Source organism: Triticum dicoccoides, chromosome 3B (genome assembly GCF_002162155.2).
Source record: "Triticum dicoccoides isolate Atlit2015 ecotype Zavitan chromosome 3B, WEW_v2.0, whole genome shotgun sequence".
Taxonomy (NCBI): Eukaryota; Viridiplantae; Streptophyta; class Magnoliopsida; order Poales; family Poaceae; genus Triticum; species Triticum dicoccoides.
This window is the reverse complement of record NC_041385.1, coordinates 784809304-784816647: the sequence shown is the minus strand read 5'-3', so window position 1 is coordinate 784816647 and position 7344 is coordinate 784809304.

Genomic DNA, 7344 nt, shown 5'->3' with positions numbered 1-7344 from the left:
TATTTTCTTTTTATTTATTTTACCTTTTCTGTCTTAGTTTTGTTTCCTATTATTTTAGTTTTATTAAAATATACACGTAGCATTTAATTTAGTATTTCAACTTAGTCCATAGTCACAAAAAGTCTAATCCGCAAACAAATTAGTTTGACATTTTATTAATTACAAAAGGTATTTAAATAATTGTTTTCACTATTGTTTTAATTGCTTTAGGGCCTTTAAATATTTTATCGAAGTTTGATTTCTCCACCATAATTACCTATGTATTATTTGGTTCACTCCGAACATTTAACTTTTCATATTTGAAAACTTTTATTGTTTGCTCGATTTTGAATTTGAAATTCGAACTAGGTTCCGAACTAACGCGAGTTTATCCACAGTAACCGAGGTGACGTGGCATCATTAGTGGGGATTACTGTAGCTTAATTACCCGGGCGTCACAGCCATCCCGACACCCTGCCGGAGGGGGGATCCTTCACCGGAGGCCATCTTCATCATCCCGGCGCTCTTTATGACGAGGAGGGAGTAGTTCACCCTCGGGGCTGAGGGTATGTAGCCGTAGCTATGTGTTTGATCTCTCTCTCTCTCTCTCTCTCTCTCTCTCTCTCTCTCTCGTGTTTTCTCTCGTGTTCCCACTATGGCACGATCTTGATGTATCCCGAGCTTTGCTATTATAGTTGGATCTTATGATGTTTCTCCCCCTCTACTCTCTTGTGATGAATTCAGTTTCCCTCTTGAAGTTATCTTATCGGATTGAGTCTTTATTTGAGAACAACTGATGTATGTCTTGCCGTGTTTATCTGTGGTGACAATGGGATATCACGTGCCACTTGATGTATGTTTTGGTGACCAACTTGCGGGTTCCGCCCATGAACCTATGCATAGGGGTTGGCACACATTTTCTTGATTCTCCGGTAGAAACTTTTGGGCACTCTTTGAAGTACTTTGTGTTGGTTGGATGAATCTGAGATTGTGTGATGCATATCGTATAATCATGACCACGGATACTTGAGGTGACAATGGAGTATCTAGGTGACACTAGGGTTTTGGTTGATTTGTGTCTTAAGGTGTTATTCTAGTACGAACTCTTTAATAGATCGATCTGAAAGAATAATTTTGAGGTGGTTTCGTACCCTATCATAATCTCTTAGTTTGTTCTCCGCTATTAGTGGCTTTGGAGTGACTCTTTGTTGCATGTTGAGGGATTATTATATGATCTATCTATGTTATTATTGTTGAGGGAACTTGCACTAGTGAAAGTATGAACCCTAGGCCTTGTTTTCTATCATTGCAATACCGTTTAAGCTCACTTATACCACTTGTTACCTTGCTGTTTTTATTATTTCAGATTATAAATACCTTTATCTACTATCTATTTTGCACCTGTATCTTCATCTCTTCGCCGAACTAGTGCACCTATACAAGTTACCATTGTATTGCGTGTGTTGGGGACACAAGAGACTCTTTGTTATTTGGTTGCAGGGTTGTTTGAGAGAGACCATCTTCATTCTACGCCTCCTACGGATTGATAAACCTTAGGTCATCCATTTGAGGGAAATTTTCTACTGTCCTACAAACCTGTGAACTTGCAGGCCCAACAACGTCTACAAGAAGAAGGTTGTGTAGTAGACATCAAGCCAAAAGTGCTATTCTGAGCTCGAGCTCAAATGCTCTGGATATCTCAGTCGTCCCGTGGCACTAAGATTCGCAACGCCCTCTGTATTTTCTATATATTCCTATTAGTATATCTCTCCCAGGGCCCATCAACCTACCCCACATAAAGCCACTGTCGCCGTCCCGCCCCCAACCGGCTCAGACGGGCTGCCATGTTCTGGGCCATGGCTCGGGGCTGACACCATAACGGCCACCGCTCAGTAGCCATCTTATCTACTGTGTCTCACCTACCACCCACCCTCCTCCCGATCCTTCCTGCTCCTCCTCTCTCCTTATCCCATATAAACCTCGCTACAAACTCACTGTTGAAGGAAGTGACAACACAAGCGATGCATCAAATACAAGCACCCACAAGGCCCTAGGAATCTGCAGGCATAGTCCAGAACAAAACTCAGCATCAGTAAAATAATCTGACGCAGATGAACCATCATTGTTTAGAGCAAAACAAGGAAAAAAATCAATACTCGACTGCAACTAATTTAAACATATTTTCCATGTTTCACACATCATACAACAATTGTTACAGTACCACCATCGTTACCAAGGCCTGAAAGTTATAGTCAGATAGATGAACATCGAAACGTTACGCAAAACATGACAACAGATAATTCTTGAGTTTAATGGGCCTGCAACTACATTCCACTTCCTAACCTAAGGTCCATTGCCACACCGCTATAATTAGTGCGGGCGTTTGCGGCAGCCCGCATTAGACCGCATGCACCTGCCAGCGCATAGTAGTACACTACACATCAGCTAGAGCTGTATCGGCTCAGTGCAAAATTCAGATAACATGGCCACTGAAAATTCAGATAAAATGGTCCCTGAAAATTCCCATAACATATAGCATCGGCTGAAGCTGCATTATATTAAATCTGGAAATTAAGTACAGCTTGCACAAAGACCTGTAAAAAAACAAAATTACCGCATGGTCCCTGAACATTGCAGAAAAAGGTAACTACAATTTAGATGGAATAGCAGAATAATAATCTTCAGATAATGCCCTGAATGCTGACAACTCAACATATATGAGTACAGAGTACTCGTGACACATTAATCTTCAGAATTCATAGGAGAACCAGGGTGATGCTTGGTTTCTTGCTGCCTATGGTTTTGCTTCAGAATTCATAGGAGCACTAATGACACATTAATCTTCAGAATTGCAACAACGTGCATCATGCTAGAATGAAAAGGGGGATCGACTTGTCTACATGCCTTGCAAAATGCCTATTGTAGAACAACCAAAAGAGAACCAACATCATTATTATGTCAAAGGCGAACAACCAAAAGACGACACCATTACTGTATCAAAAACAGAAAATCAGGATGATCGTGCTAAGTTTCTAGCAGTAGTACCATTCTTGGATGCTTGTAAGCGTTTTAGTAATCAGGAGAAAGATACAAAGACAAGGCACTAGTGGACAAGTTGTTTGATGTGTGAAATTCTTTCACTGTTTCAAATAGCCCGCTATAGCTCCGCTATAGCACGCTATAGCGTTTACAAAAGGTCTTGCGCTAAGAGACTTTGGTCCAAACAAATGAACAAACATTTTAAATAGCGCGCTATAGCTCCGCTATAGCACGCTATAGCATTTGAAAGAGGTCCGGCGCTAAGATGCTTAGCGCGCTATTTAAAACTTTGAATTCTTTAGACTTTCAGGAAGAACAAAAGGAGATTGCAGCAGCAGTGCGCATGGCTAATGGTCGTGTGCTCTACAACTTCAGAACCCCAATAAGTAAATTAAGTGATGAAAGTTTTGGGCAGCCGTTTTCTTCTTACTAGTTCCATTGTCCTTGCTAGGCTATTTCTCCAGAAAAAAAAATACTGCTAACCAAACATTTCCCTGCATATTGTGGCTGAACTATGGTTTGCATGTTACTACATGGCAAGGCTGTTTTCTGGGCTGCAATCAAACATTTCCATGGCAGGTTTATGTACTGAAGGAGTACTATAGTGACAAAATATCTCAGTTAAAAATGAAAACATTTTAAAGATTACTAGCATTGTAGACTCTCACACTAGAAACCGCAGCTTGCTTTGTGGCAGAACAATTGAGGCAGAGTACAAGCACCCAACAACATAACTAAAACATTGACGGACAACCTGAAAATCAACTACATCTAGTAGTATTAATAACCAGTCACTGGCGCTTCTTAAGCTCTCCTGTATATAAACATATGTACTATTACAAAGCCCTATCTCAGTTCACCCTCTGTCTGTCCAAGTTACTATTACACACAGAGAGTAGATGACCCATCAGGGTCCAATCTAAAAAAAAAGGTGCCCTGCTTGGGCCACCAACACTAATCCGCAACGGGATAATGGATCACACATGGTTCTGTCAACCATTCTAATCCACCAACCACAAATTTACAACTGAAACTACGGTAACTCATACATTAAACCATGTAGTACTAGCACAAAAAATCATAAGCAACAATGCATGCCCATAGACGGCCTGACAATTCAATACTTCAAATTCTTCAAAGGAGCAGCAGTAAGCAATCAGGATTTAATACAGGACTCATAGATTAAACTACCAACAATTCTTCAGAGGAGCAGCAGTAAGCAATCATGATTTAATACAAGACTCATAGATTAAACTAGAAACAATTCTTCAGAGGAGCAGCAGTACAAACCAACCAGCAACGACACCAATTTGTATCACACAATCGTTTCCCACCAGCAAACAATTCAAGCAAGAATGCAAAAACCATACAATCTGAATTTAGTAACAATGGTGTTCAGATTTATACTCCATTCTCTCACCTCTTATTCCAACCAAGAGCATGGGGATTCATCTTCCACGTTGACAGCTCAGACGTGGGAGGCGAGATGTCCTTTCTCACCGCTGCCGTCAGCGCCTCGTTGCAGATTGGACCTTCGCCGCTCATCGCCACCGCCGGCGTAGCACTGCAGATTCGTCATTGGCCGCTCATCGCCGCCGCTCCTGACGCCCAGCAGACCCGCTCAAAACCGTTCCCTCCTGCAGTGCCACCTCCACCACCGTTCGCCTTGTCCCATCTGCCGGCGAATCTCCCGGCACGAGATTCTCCCAACCTCAAAAATAGTGGATCTATGGCTTGCAAGCAGAGAGAACTAAGCAGTCTGACCTACAAACTTTAAATCGTGCGTACGCTTCAAGAAATCGCATCGGAGCGGCATACCTGCGGATTGGCTGCAGGAGGAACTCCATGGCGTGTCGTCTCGCCTGTTCTTCTTCTCGCTCACTCTCCTCTTGGCGAAAATGGCTGCGGCGCTGGGGCAGAGGAGCCAGAGCTTGCATTCAAGGCGAGTCTGGCGTCCTTTGACGGAAAGTAAACTTTCTGAGCCACGGATCAGATATATTCCAGCGATTCTGACCCACGGCTCAGTCCGTTTCACGTTGACGGCCGCCTATAACCTGGCCCACTTCACAGTTCTGACGCGTACATATTATTATGCCCACGCATTTTCCTGCAGTCCAACCCGCAGCGTATAAAGCATTAGCGCACATCCCCACGCCTTCACGGACGCACCTGATATCATGCTCATATGAGCTCAGGCTCAATTACTCCGTGTCCACATCAAGCTCTTTTCTAGCGCCGTTGCCGGGGAGGCTAGGTAAAGGGCACTCACTCACACCCCGTCAACTAAGCTCTTTTCTAGCGCCGTTGCCGGGGAGGTACGTGCTTGAAGGTATATCTTTAGATCTTGCAATTGGTTTTTTTGTTTCTTGTTTTATCACTAGTTTAGAAAACTACAAAAAAATGGACTTAAGTTTGTCTCATATGCTTCGTCTTTTTAATATCTTTCGTGAGTTTGATGGAAAGAAAAATTATGCTCAAGTGCTAGAAGAAGAATGCTTTAAAATGCTTGGTACTAAATCTTTAAATGATGAGCATGATTGCAATGTTGTTAGTATAAACTCCTTGAATATCCATAGTACTAATGATGATTGCTCTAGTCATGATGAAAATATATCTTATGAGCATGTCAACTTTTGTGGAATGCATGTTTGCATGAACACACCAAATAGAGAAGATATATATTGCAAGAAGCATAAGTATTTAGAAACTAAGAGGTTGCAAGAAAGGCTAGATAAGAGTGCGGAGAATTTAAGATATCTTCCCCGTTTTGAATTTTGCAATAAACAAGATCATTTACATCTCCAATGCAAATTGTTTCATGATCGGATTGTGTCCAAAAATTGTGATGATTTGATCTCCCTTTCTCATTACAATGAACTTAGATTGCTTTTGGGTTATGAAGAGCTGAAACGTTTAACTAAGCCTATTCCAGAATTTAATCTTAAGTATTTCCTTGATATTGATCTAGAAAAGATTTATATGTTTTGTGCGGAGAATTGCATCGAAAATCCTTATATTGCCACCTAAAGAAAAGAAAGCAAATGGAAGATGATGAGAATAATAATGAAAGGGAAGAGACTTCCCAATATCCTCCTATTATTTCTTATGATGAATCAGGTAACGAGGGGGAGCTTTCTATTTAACCAATCTCATCAATAAGGAGCTCAAAGAGGAAGGTTTAACCTACACATAATGTGAAGAAGAAAAATAAAAGAAGGAGCAACAAAGGTAGAAAGGTATCCCTCCCAAATGATGTTGCTCCTACTACTCATTGTGATGATGATAATTGCTTTACTATTGGTGCTATCCATATTTTTAACGATGAGAGTGATTATGCTTATGATATGAAAGGGCCCAACCTTGGGGAAGCTATGTTTGATGAGTATGAAATATTTGAGAATATATTTTCTGAAATTAATGTTTGTCCCAAGCTTGGGGATACTATGTTTAATGAAGATGATTTTTTTAGCATCCCAAGTTTTGATATGCAAAGTTGTTATGATGATAGCATGCCTCCTACCTATGATGATTATATTGATGAAAGTGGGTTTGGAAGAGTGTCAACTTTAGGAGGTAGTGATCCCACAATTTTGGAGGATGTTGGATCTTATAATATATATGAAAGTGGATTTGGAAAAGTGTCAACTTTATTTAGTGATTCCACTATCTTGGGAGAGGTTTCAATCAATTATGATGAGAACGAAGTTGCTACTTATGATGATTATTGTGATGAAACTTATGCTATAAAAAGTAGGGATAATTATATTTATAAATCTTTTCATGATTATGATTACCCTTTTTCTGAACATTACTGTTTTAATGTGGAAACAATTTTTAGTGTTCAAGTCTTTTATGATACTCTCACTATTCCGAATGAGAAGAATTTTGCTTATGTGGAGAGTAGTAAATTTCCTATGCTAGTAGATCATGAAAAGAATGATTTAGGTGCTGGTTATATTGTTGAATTCATTCATGATGCTACTGAAAATCATTATTAGGGAGGAATATATGCTCGTAGGAATTGCAATAATGTCAAGTTTCCTCTCTATGTGCTTAAAATTTTGAAGCTATGCTTGTTTTACCTTCCGATGCTTGTTGATTATTGTTTCCCTAAGTTGTTTGCTCACAAAATCCCTATGCATAGGAAGTGGGTTAGACTTAAATGTGCTAGTCATATGCTTCATGATGCTCCTGTTATGTCTCAATTCTTATCTTTTATGTGAGCATCATTGTCATCATCATGCCTAGCTAGAAAAGGCATTAAAGAAAAGCGCTTGTTGGGAGACAACCCAATAATTACCCTTACTTTTTTTGTGTGTCCACATG